The 12845-nt window shown below is 38.6% G+C and overlaps 1 protein-coding gene across 1 annotated transcript in view; it reads right to left on the minus strand.

Annotated features, from left to right (window-relative positions):
* Nucleotides 1–12845, minus strand: part of TRHDE (thyrotropin-releasing hormone degrading enzyme) — a 789161-nt gene that overhangs the window by 608240 nt on the left and 168076 nt on the right.

A 12845-nucleotide genomic window follows, 5' to 3' on the forward strand; every position in this document is an offset into this window, starting at 1 on the left:
ACAAGAACCCTAGAGGATCTCCACAAGATAAAGACAGATCACACAATTGCAAAATAGGCAAAGGACTTTTCACATAAGATATTTAGATAACCAATAGATGCTCAAAATCACTACCAGTAAGAGAACTATAAATCAAAACCACAATGAGATAGCATCTTTATCAGTAGCAGTGTCAACGTTTAACAAGACAGCAAATGTTAATTAAATGTTGCAGCTGATTGGTGAGATTGAAACTCTTACACATTATTGGTGGAATAGTAAAATAGTACAACGACTCTGGAAGGCAGTTTGGCATTTAATAAAAAAGCTGGACATAGAAATTCCACATGACCCAGCTATTCCACTGCTAGGAATATGTTGTTGTTGTTGTTATGTGTCATCAAGTCACTTGTGATTCATAGCAACCCTATGTACAACAGCCCCAAACTCTGCTCTGTCCTGTGCCAATCTCATTGTTTCTGACACACCCATCCTGATTACCCCAGTCACTGAATCAATCCACCTCACAGAGGGCCTTTCCCTCCTACACATGCCCTCATCTCGCCCAAGTATGATATTCCTCTCCAAGGACTGGTCCCTCCTTACAACATGTCCAAAGTATGTCAGATGAAGCCTCAGAATCCTTGCCTCTAAGGAGCAGCCCAGTTTAACCCTCTCCAGGATGAATTTGTTTGTCTTCTTAGCAGTCCATGGTATCCTCAATACTCTTTTCCAGCACCACAACTCAAAGGCATCAGTTCTCCTTCTATCCTCCCTGGTCATTGTCCAACTCTCTGATGCATAACAAGTGATTGCAAAGACCATGACCTGTATCAGACGCACCTCAGTCTCCAGAGAGACACCACTGCTCTTCAGTACTTTGGAGAGGTCCCTAATAGCAGACTTTCCCGTTGCAATACGTCTTTTAATTTCCTGGCTGCTGGTGCCGAGAGTGTTGACTGTGGAGCCAAGCAAACTAAAGCTGTGAACAATCTCAATTTCTTCACGATCCATCCTGATATTGCCAATTGGTCCAGTGGTGAGAATCTTTGTCTTTGTGATATTGAGCCTCAATCCATATTGAATACAAATGAAGATTTGTACACCAATGTTCACAGCAGCATTATGCACTATCACAAGAGCATGGAAACAGCCCAAATGTCCAACCACAATCCAACAGGTTAAGAAAGTGTAATACATTCATATGATGGAATACCACTCATCACTCAGGAGCAACAATCTTGAAAATGACTACATGACTTGGTAGAGACTAGAGAGTATTATGCTGATTGAACTAACTCAGTCTCATAAGGATAAATACTGCATAAGACCACTATTGTAAACATAGGAGGATTACTAGTAAATTATGTATAGGAATCCCAGGGGGGAAGGAGCAGAGGGGTAAGGATGTAAAGGGTCACACTATTTGGTGGGCAGAAGGAATGTGGTAAAGGACATGGAAAAGATTCGACGGGGATCTGGAAAGACAGGGTAATATTGGACATAGATCAATAATGATTAATTTTATAAAACATGATGAATGGGAATGACTATATGAAACACAATGTGAATAAAGGATGATGTGAAACACAGTGCATATGAACTGTGCATACAAACCAATATAAAATAATTTTTAAAAAATACTACATAATATGGAGAGGCTAGAAAGCATTATACTGAATGAATTACCTCCTATTAATAAAGACAAATACTGCATAAGTCCATTGTTGTAAAAGTACATAGATAACTAGTAACATGAGCATAGATGTCCAACAAGGGAAGGGGAGGGGGAGAGACATGGGGTGGAATAACTGGGGGAGGGGAAGAATTTTTTTCTTTTTAAAAAGATACAATGTATGGGAATGATTAAGAAAAGATAGAATGTATAGCAATGATAAAAGAAAAAAATGAGGAGTGGTAGCAACACCAGTAATCAATATCACTGAATTGTTTATGTAGGAAATTATTGAAATCATGTTCCTTTTGCTTTTACCAAAATAACAAAGAGATAAGCTTCATTTTTAAAATAAATAAGTAAATAAAGAGGATTGATATCCATTTAAAGACTGAAGTGCAACTGATTCAAGTAATGGTCTTTTCAATTCTTTGCTATGTATCTTCAGACTTGACAGTGAGTGAAGATCACAGAAGATGAACTGATGTCTTTGAACTGCAGTATTGGAGATGACTACTGATATCCTGTGGACCGCCAAAAGAAGAAGAAAATATGTCACGGAGAAAGTAAAACTAGGATGCTCCTTTGAGGCCAGGAGAGTGTAACTTGCTTATAGAAACTTCTCATACATTTGGGGCAGGTTATTAGGAAAGGCCAGTCCTTGGAAAGGGTTATCATGTTTGGAAATGTGGAGGGTCAGTGAAAGAAAGAGAAATCCTCAAGATGGACAGTCACCGGGACTGTTACAATGAGCTTATGCATAGCAGTGATGAAGAAAGAGGATGGCACAGGAGAGGGCAAGGTTCTGATCCACTGTTCACAGGGTTGCCAAGTCGTGGCCAACTTGATGGCACCTAATAGTAACAACTATACAGAGATCAAGAGCCCTAGCAGCATGGTAGTAAGTGTCGTGATATTAACGAAAAGATTCCTTCTTCCAAGCCATCAGCAACTCCTCAGGAGAATAATGAACTAGTCTGCTTCTGTAGAGGTGTGTCGCCTCAGGATCCCTACTCAGTTCTATGGGGCCACTTACTCAATACTGTTGAGTCAGAACTGACTTATAGCTGACCTTTCAGTGGGTTTTCAGAGGCCGTAAACTGCATGGGAGGAGACTGCTCATCGTTCTTACCAAGAGCACTTTGTGCATTAGAACCACCTGACTTTGGGTTGGCACTACAAACCTTTTACCCAGTGGGATGACCAGAGCCCCACCAGTGCTGCTTGCTATGTTTATCTGTTCGAACATTAAAATGGTATTTGCTCCATCAACCGTAACAGAAATCCAGCATATCCTAGCCACAAGGGTTATTGAGAACTCTGTAAGGCATCACCTTAGAATGGTTTTTCTGGAGTCAACTCTTAGAGCTTTGAATGAAGAAGGTCTACTGGAATGCAATTTCAGAAAACACATCTGTAAGGACATAGGGAAAACAGGACTGGGCAGAAAGGACAAGCTTACCTGAAAAGCAGATGCAAGTTAAATATGTCTCTCATTGAACTGACTGTATAGGACACCTGAGAGCTGGAATGGCACTTCAAAATTACGACAATTTTGTCAAGGGCAACAGGACTTGTTAATTTTACATTAGCCAGTCATTTATTTTGTCCTCTTTTTGGTAGATAGGCAATGAGCTAGGGAATCTGACAGACACACACACCCTCAACTCCGCCCCATGGACAAGGGCAATTCTAAGTAGGGGACTTACTATGATCTGTTAGCAGCAGTTTTCCTTGGCAACTGGGAGAAGGGTGAATACCACATCGATTGCAGGCAGGAACTAAGCCCCATATATCTGGCTCATTTTTCAATAAACCAATACCTAACCTACTGTCACTGAGTCACTTGCAACTCCTCATGGCCTCAGAGGACAGAACAGAACCATGTCTTAGTGCTTCCAAGGCTATAAACTTGTTTCGAAGTAGAATGCCTTCTTCTTCCTGTGAAGCGGCTTCAAGCGGTCAAGTTTGTGGTTAGCAGCCAAACTCCTTGACAGCAGTGCTACCAAAGCTCCTAATATAAATGCCTTAGATTGCTGTTTTGTATGGATAGACTAACAGAAGGATAAATCAAAGAACAAGATATCCATTTTCAGGCAGGGTACCAAACCAATGAAGGAAAAAATAGAAGGTATTCAAGAAAGAATATCATCCTAAAAGTAAGGCCCTGATTGAGTCAAGAAGACACAGCTGAAATAGTGCATTAGCTTCTGAATGGTGTTCCTAAGAGATAAGGTAAATGAAACACTAAAGAGGCTCAAGTGACATCGCCAAGGAATATATATACTCAGTGTGAGATGACCTAGATAGCAAAAAGCTGGAGTGCAAGTAGAGACCCACATTAAGAAAAGGGCGGGGACCAGGGGTGGGGGGGAAGAAGGAAAATAAAATAGAGAAAGAATTTTGAAAGATAAAAACCTTCAATATCTTCCTTACAATTGTTGACAAATTGACTGGCATAAATCAAATAAAGCTGTTAAAGGGCTTCTGAGGGATGAAAGTTTATAAAAATAGTACAAGAGAATTCTAAGAAATTAAGAGAGAGAAAAATGTTGAGTCCATGTTCAAAGTACAATTAAAGTAGAAGTAAACATTTGACACACTGTCCACTGCTCCAGTAGAGTTATATTTAGAATGTTCCTTTTAAAATCAGTTCTTTGCTGAAAACACATGCAATAATTTTGAAAAGAGAAAAACACTTCATAGTCTTTTCTTCTTGGAAACCTGATGGAGGATCACTAGGAGGTAGAACCACATCGGTGGCAGTGAGTTTTCTTTAAAGAGCTCTAAATATGTTGACCACCATATATTAAAATGCATAATACATAGAAAAAAGCATGCAAAATAGTGCTTCTGTTTCATCTCCTTCCAAAGGCTGGTTGTAGGCTCTGGAGATTTATTAGAAATATGTATTTCCTATGAGACATAAATTATAGTAACAAAAGCAGCATCTGCAGCAACATTTGCCTCTTATTGTTTATAACACATCATGGTTTACAAACATCTTTACATGCATCAAGAAGCCTAGGTGATTAAGTGATGAAGTGCTCGCTTGCCAAATCAAAGGGCAGCGATTGCAACCCACCAGCCACTCCACAAGAATAAGATGTGGTAATCTGCTTCTGTATAGACTGGAAACCCAGTAGGTCAATTCTACTCTGCTCTGCTGGGTTACTGCAAGTTAAAATCTAGATGGAAATGTATATGGGTGAGTTTTGTTGTTATTATGTGCTATCAAGTTGTTAGGATGCAACTCATAGAGAAGCTATGAACAATAGCTCTGAATCCTGCCCTATCTTGAGCCAATCTCACTGTCGCCAATATACCTCCCCTGTTGCCCCAATCACTGTGTCAATCCATACAATCTAGGCTCTTCCTCTTCTGCACTGATTCTCTACCCATCTGAGCATGACTCCTTCTTCAAGGACTGGTCCTTAGCTGCTGAAACTTCAAAATACTTGCCTCCAAGAAACAACTTGGTTACATCCTCTTCACAACAGACCTGTTTGTTTTGGCAGTTCATGGTACATTCAATATACTTATCTCCAGACCATGACTCAAAGGCATCAATTCTTCTTCTACTATCCTTAGTCATCACCCAGCTCTCTGATGCATAACAAGTAACTGTGAAGGTTTCCATGCACCAACCTCCCCTTTCCTTCTTTCCTCCTCCTCTTTCACTGTCATCAAATCAGAATCAAATCATAGCTGACCTCCAGCTGGGTTTTCCAGGCTGTAAAAGCCAGGGAGAAGACTGTTCATTATTTTCTCTTTGAAGCCCCAAATGGGTTCAGACCACCAGAGAGGTACAGCCTTTGAGTTAGCAGCACAGGTCTTTACAGACTATGTGACTAGAGCTCCCTTGTTAACAATTAGATCCGATTTATAACCCTGTAAAGCAGAAGAAACTTGTTCTCTGTATGAGCAAGTGACACAGATAAGATCATATAATATCATATAGTAGATCCAAAGCTGGAACTTACACTCTCTAATCAAGTACTTCACACTACACACAAATAGTTTCTTTTTCCTGCTAGCAATAATTTCATATTCTGAAGGGTCAACTTAAGTAGTAGACATATATTACTTCATATTCCTTGAATTGTTTTAAATGAACCAGGTAAATACTATAATATCAAATACCCACCTCATCAACTCTCAACTTTAGCATAACCACCACCATGAGGAAAAAAAAAAGGGCAATCATCACTGCCATCCCTAGCTAGAAAATAACAGGATTTTTGCCTGAGGAGAAGTGGTGAAATAAATCCCTAAATTGGCAATAAAAAGCTTCAGCAGAAAAGCTTGGCATCAGCCTAATAAATAAGTATAGCCAAGAAAGAGAAAATGCATTTTCTTTCCAACATTCTGTGTGAAAACATAAGCAGGCACAGTGTCACTTGTTCAAAAAGTCACAAGAAACATATTTTGGAGTTCCAATTAGTAGAAAACCCTGCAGATCTGAAATTTCTGAAAGTTTACTCTTTTCCCGCATCTATGTGAGGAATGACTTGATTTTGTTGATATGTTGTCACAGATCTCAAATTCCCACCTAAAAGAGACAGATAGTGCCAACCTTAACCATAGCCAAGTGCATGCAGCAGGCTAACTATATCCACTCTACCACATGTTATTGTATTTACTACAATAAAATATTAACAATAATCTCAGTTTAACTTTTACTTATGCATATCTGAAGGAAAAGCACTTAAAATAACCAGGGAGACAGGAGTGAATCTAAACTAGCCAAAGACCATAAGCAGAAGCTCTTCTGACTTCAGTCCTTTAGGAATAATGCAGATAAATCACAGAGCAGGCAAAGGAGAATAGAGTGCATTTCAGTCTTGGCTCTGAGGAAAAGACATATGAGACACACTCAGGGACTAAATTTATACAGTCCAGAGAATGAGCTTCAAGGAGGGAACCTGATCACGTTCTATAAATACCACCAAGGTAACACCATAAATAATTAAGAAAAGAGACTATTTGTCGTCTCTGAAGAAGGTCTAAAAATGAAGTTTTAGATTTATTTCTCTCTTCCTTTCTTCTTGGCATCCAAACACGTTTGTGTTGAGAGTTGGTCGCTCGTGCCCAGGATCTATTGGGGCTGGGCACCAGATACGCACCTGTAGCTCACACACTCTCTCTCACTCTCATTGCCATCAAGTCAGCACCTCGTAGCTGACCTCCCAGGAGATTTTCAGAGGCTGTAAATTACATGGTAGAAAATTTCCTCTCTTTCTCTCAGGGAGCCTCTGGTGGATTTAGTCTACGGACTTTACCAGCAAAGTGGCTAATCTGCACTACTTGAGGGGAATAACCACCCCTCTTTCCTCCAACCGGGCAGGTCAAACAGAAGGATAAAATCTTCCTCAGCCGACCCTTCTACTCCTGGAAGCCAGAGTAGTCACACTTTCCTCATCTCAAGCAGAGGGAAACAGTTTGGTGACTCCTCAAAAAGACAAACATAGAACAACCCTGTAAAAGCAACAATTACCTTTCTAGGTGTATGTTGAAAAGAATCAAAAACAGGACTCAAACAGATCACTGTGCACACCAATATTGACAAAACCATTATTCATAGTTACAAAAAATGGGAAAACAAATATTCATCAACTGATAAACAAACAAAACAGACTATACACATATCTGTAAAACCCATTAACTGTCCATTTTGACTTACGGTGAAACCACCGATGTCAAAGTATAAGTTTATTCAATAGGGTTTTAAATGGCTGTACTTTTTTACATTACAAAGTTTGAATATATTGTTTTTCACAAAAGATCCCTCCCATTTCCTTCACCCACCCACTGAATTGTGCAACCCTATGATTAACACCCTACCCCTTGTATATACACTCCTTTATTTCCACCCTTCCCCCTGCATTGGATCCTCATACTCGTTCTACAATAATGATTTTATGCAGTATTTGTCCTGGTGGGACTGAGTTAGTTCACTCAGCATAATGCTCTCCAGTCCCTCCCAAGTTAGGGAGTAATTTACAAAATCATTGCTACTGCACACTGTGTAGTATCCCATTGTATGAATGTACCACAACTCAATCTGTTCTGGGCTATTCCCATGTTCTTGAGATGGTGAATAATGCTGCAGTGAGCATTGTTGTACACGTTTCCATTTGAGCCTCAGTTCTCATCTTCTTGGGGTATATTCCAAGTAGTGGAATAGTTGAGTCATGTGAAATTTCTATGTTCCGCTTTCTGAGGAAGCACCATACTGCCTTGCAGAGTGGTTGTACCATTGTATAATCTCACCAACAATGTAAACGAGTTCCAATCTCAACATATCCTGGCCAACATTTATTACTATATGGAAGCAAATCACTAGGTCTTATTCAATGGAGACGTTGGATAGATTCTAACAACCAAGGTTTTAGTTAGCAGTCATGTGTAGACTATTTATGTCACCCTAAGGACCTATAGATATACACAGACAATGAATTTTTCTCAGTTATAAAGAGAAAACAGTTTTGATGCATACTACTAAATGAACAAACCTTCAAAATTTTATGCTAAGTGAAATAATCCACATATAAGACAATCAACATTGTTTGATCTGACCTGTATAAAATATCTGGAGTAAGCGAATGCATAGAGTTTGAAAGAAGAATGCCATTACTAGAAGCTAGAGGAGGGAGGAAAGGGATATCTTCATATTTATTAGATAGGACTGTGCTGGCACTGTACTTCTCAACCTTCAAAGTAATAAATTTCATATGGGAACTTCTTTAAAGTGTAAATTCTTCTTAATTAGAAAATATGCGTTGGGTATGTGGCCAGGAGGGACCGATCCTTGGAGAAGGACTTCATGCTTGGAAGGGTGGAGGGACAGCACAAGAGAGGAAGACCTTGGATGAGATGGATTGACACAGTCACTGGGGTGATGGGGGTAGGTGTGTTGGAGTCAGTGAGACTGGCTCAGGACAGGGCAGACTTCAGAGCTGCTGTACACAGGGTCACAGTGAGTTGCAGTTGACTCTATGGCACCTATCAACAACAACGTAAGACATAACCCATGGAAAAGCAGAGGGTCAGCAAAATACAAGGAGATCATCAATGAAATGGAATAATATCATGATTGCAAAAATGGGCTTGAATATGGCAGAAATGGAGAGGAGGTGCAAATCACTGTTCAGAGAGTCACTGTGAGTCACAGCATATTTGAAGCACCTAACAGCACTGAGCAACAGTAAGTTAAGTGTTGGGCTGCTGGTCCAAAGATTGGAAACTTGAGTTTACCACCTTCTCTGCTGAAGAAAGATGAGGTAGTCTCCTCCTGTTAAGTTTTACAGCCTTGGAAACATTGTGAAGGGCTAACATGTACCCACATCAACTCCACTGCAGAGTGTGGGGCAGTAAGAGTGTCAAACTGGAAATAAAGAAGAATCAGTAGTTGTAATATCTAGACAGAAGTAACTTATGAACTCTGAGAAGACAATTTTAATAGACTAATGACCAAGACAAAGGCATTCCTCTAGGTTGTATAACCCTGGTATACAAGTTGCCGTCCCGCGGTCACTTGTGGTTGCTGTGAGGCTGAACACTGTGACAGGGATGTGTCAAATGCGTTAATGATTGGCTACCCAATGCGGACTGAGAGTGGGATAGAGCTCCCCAATTGAACAAGCGTGGAAGGAGGAGTGGCATCCACTTCCATAATAGCTTGCCTCCGGAAACCCTATGAACTTGGAGAGAGGATGAAAGGCACCCAAGAGTCAAGGACTCTCCTTCATAGGGTTGCTATGAGTTACCTGCGACTCGACGGCACTTAACAACACCAACAACAATGATCCACTCATTGGAAATACCTGTTTCAGACAATATAAACACCAATTATACACTTAGGCCTAGCCAAGTGGAAAGCACAGGAATCAGACTGACTTTATCTATGGCAAGAAACAAAGGCCAATATGGTATTGTAGTTCAGAAGGAGTTATGCTGATTAACTCACAGGCTACACTCCTCTGGTTGTTCATATCCATCAACAGCTCCTTGAGAGAAAGATAGCAATCTCCTCCTATGTGATTTGCAGCCTCAGAGATAAAAAAAAAGGGTCAGCTATGAGTTAATTTCAATTCTATGGCAATGAAAGAGAGAGAAAAGGAGATGGAAAGAAATAATAAAGAAGTTTAATATTATTAGCACAATGTTCATCTGTGGAATAGGTCATCAGCTGCTTATACTCAAGTTCACACTGAAGCTGAAGAAAGTTAAAACAACTTGATGAAAATTCCACCCTGAGTCTATCTGACCTGAATTTAGAGATCACCAAAAAAAATTTTTGAGATTTTTCACTACTAACAAACAAAGACCAGGTGAGTTACAGAATAACACTAAGGACATGAAGAAAAGCAGAAGACGCTTAAAGAGACAGGGAAGAGAGAAAAGACCAAAACTGATGTCAGAAGAGTCACTGAAAGTTGATCTTAAACTTAAAATAGATAAAGTGAACAAAAGAAACAATAAAGCAAAAGAGCTGAACACAAGATTTCAAAGAGCTACTTGAAAAGACAAAGTATTACAATGAAAATGCAAAGACCTGGTATTAGAAAATCAAAAGGAAAGAAATGCTCTGCATTTTTCAAGATGAAAGAACTGACTAAAATCCTCAAACCTCAACTTAAACTATTGAAGAGTTCTATCTGCAAAATATTAAGCAAAGGAAGATATAATGTACAGAACCATTGCAGCAAAAAGAATGATCCAATATCAACCATTACAGGAGTGAGTATATCATAAAAGTCAGTAAGTATTAAGAAGTTCAAGCTACACTAGAGGGACTTGCAAGGAAACAGGCGACTTGGAATTGATGGAATAGTAATTGAGAAGTTTCAACAAATAGAAACAATGCTGGGAGCTCTCCCTTGTCTCTGTCAAGAAACTTGGAAACCTGATCAACCTATGGCAAAAAGCCCACACATACCCATTACAAATGAAAGGTGTTCTACAGAATGCATAAATTACTGAACAAAATTAGTAGTATCACACACAAGACAGGTTTTCTGAAAATCAAATAAAATAGTGGTACAGCAGTAATTGACAAGGAATTGTCAGTAATTAAAACTGGAAATATAAGAGTTTACGGTAGAAAGGATTTCATTTATGTTAAATGAATCTTGGCTGAGAGAACTGGACATCAAAACTATGTTTACCTTTGTTTTATTGTACAAAGGCATTTTTGACTGTACAGATCATACCAAATTATGGGTAAGATTGATAAAAATAAGAATTCTATATTTTAATTGTGTTAATTCACAACCTGCACATAGACCACGTGGTAGTCATTCAAACAGATCAAAAGTATACTCTATGTTTAAAATCATGAAACGTTTGTGTTGTATCATTTCACAGTACTTATTCAACCTGTATACTGAACAAATAGTACAAAGGTTTGCTCAATTTTAATATAAATTGGCATCATTAACAATGAAAATTATAGATGTTATTCTTCACTTGTATGCCAAAAGTAAAGAAAATTAAGCAAATCTTGATGAATATAAAATACTACAGGTTTCAGCATTAATTCAACAACATAAAACAAAAAAATAAAAAATACTTCACAGATGAGCCAATGAGCAAAAGGACCATAAATATAGAAATTTGAATTGTCAAGGACTTCATTTTACATGGATCCACAATCAACGTCCATATGAACAGCAATTATGAAATAAAATTAGGCATTACACTGGAAAAATCTGGTGCAATAGGCTATTTTACACTGTGTTTAAAAGCCAGTATGTCACTTTAAGGACTAAGGTGCCCCCTGACTCAAGTCATGGCATTTTCAATCACTTCATATGTGTGCAATAGCCGGACAATGAATAAAGATGAAAGAAAAAAATGATGAATTTGAATTATGGTGTTGGGAAAGTATACTGAATATTGACTGCAAGACTAAACAAATAATTTTATTTTGGAAAAGAAAATGTGCTAATGTATTATCCTACTTGTTCATAAACCTATTATGTAGTGGAAATATGTTGTTGTTGTGGTGGTGATGGTGGTGGTGGTGGTGGTGGTGGTGGTATGTGACTTTGAGTTGCCTGTGACTCATAGCACCCCATGTAGAGCAGTTCTGAAGCCTGCCATGTCCTGAGCCAGTCTCATTGATTCTGACACACCAATCTCCATTGTCCCAGTTACTGAGTCAATCCATCTCATCCAGGATTTTTCTCGCCTGTGTTGTCCCGTGACCCTTCCATGATGTCCTTTTCTAAGGACAAATCCCTCCTGCCCATTTGCCCAAAGTATGAGAAATGGAGCTTCAAAGGCACATCTAGACATACTGAAAGAACTCTGGTTTCAAATATTCTACCATTTATGAACAATTTTCACTAATTTTTTCTTTTAAAATATGGTCACCACAGAACCCAACTAGATAAAGAGAAGATGATCCATGCTGTGAACTAGGTTTTATTGCTGAAAAATGATGGCTTGCTCTGGACTTTGTATATGGATGCAGATGCTCAAACTTTCCAAGTTGAACGAAGGATTCTTCAACATGAACAAATCAGAAATTGGCTATCTCAAAATGGATATCAGGCATGCGGCATGAAGTAACTGAATTACACACCTTCACTAATGTACTTATTAATAAGATGCTTGTAAGCGTGGAAAATCCCACAATATACATGAATAAAACATAATGTAAATAAAAGATTGTATAAAATACAAAGTACATGGATAAAAAAATTAATTGGAATTAAAAAAATATGGTTACTAGTATATAAAACAACACTCTAATTGCTGCCATAGCTTCTCCGTAATGTTTCATTAGTTATAAATAATCCCAATTTGATAGATGTTTTTCTAAGAAACAACCCTATAACTTAAAATTGACACAATATGCAACATATGAATAGTTAACCTACAATTTTAACATAATAAATTATTCCTGACATGTTCTCTCTGTCTCTGCTCATATGCCACCATTAATACCAGTATACAACCTATATTAAGTAAATTTACTGTGTAAGTGCTACTTATAAACATCCTTTAATTATTATTATTAATTTCAATTAACATCTACAGAGATTTTGGAATTCCACTCATTCATTGTTGCACTTTTCTCCCCGCCCACCCCACCCCCAACCCCATTGCTCTCATTGAAAAGCAAAAGAAAAACTCCTTCATTGGTACACAATCTTCCCCGCACACCCTCACCCCCACCCCA

The sequence above is a fragment of the Elephantulus edwardii genome, unplaced genomic scaffold (genome assembly GCF_000299155.1).
Source record: "Elephantulus edwardii isolate Elephantulus edwardi_28Jun2011 unplaced genomic scaffold, EleEdw1.0 scaffold00021, whole genome shotgun sequence".
Classification (NCBI taxonomy): Eukaryota; Metazoa; Chordata; class Mammalia; order Macroscelidea; family Macroscelididae; genus Elephantulus; species Elephantulus edwardii.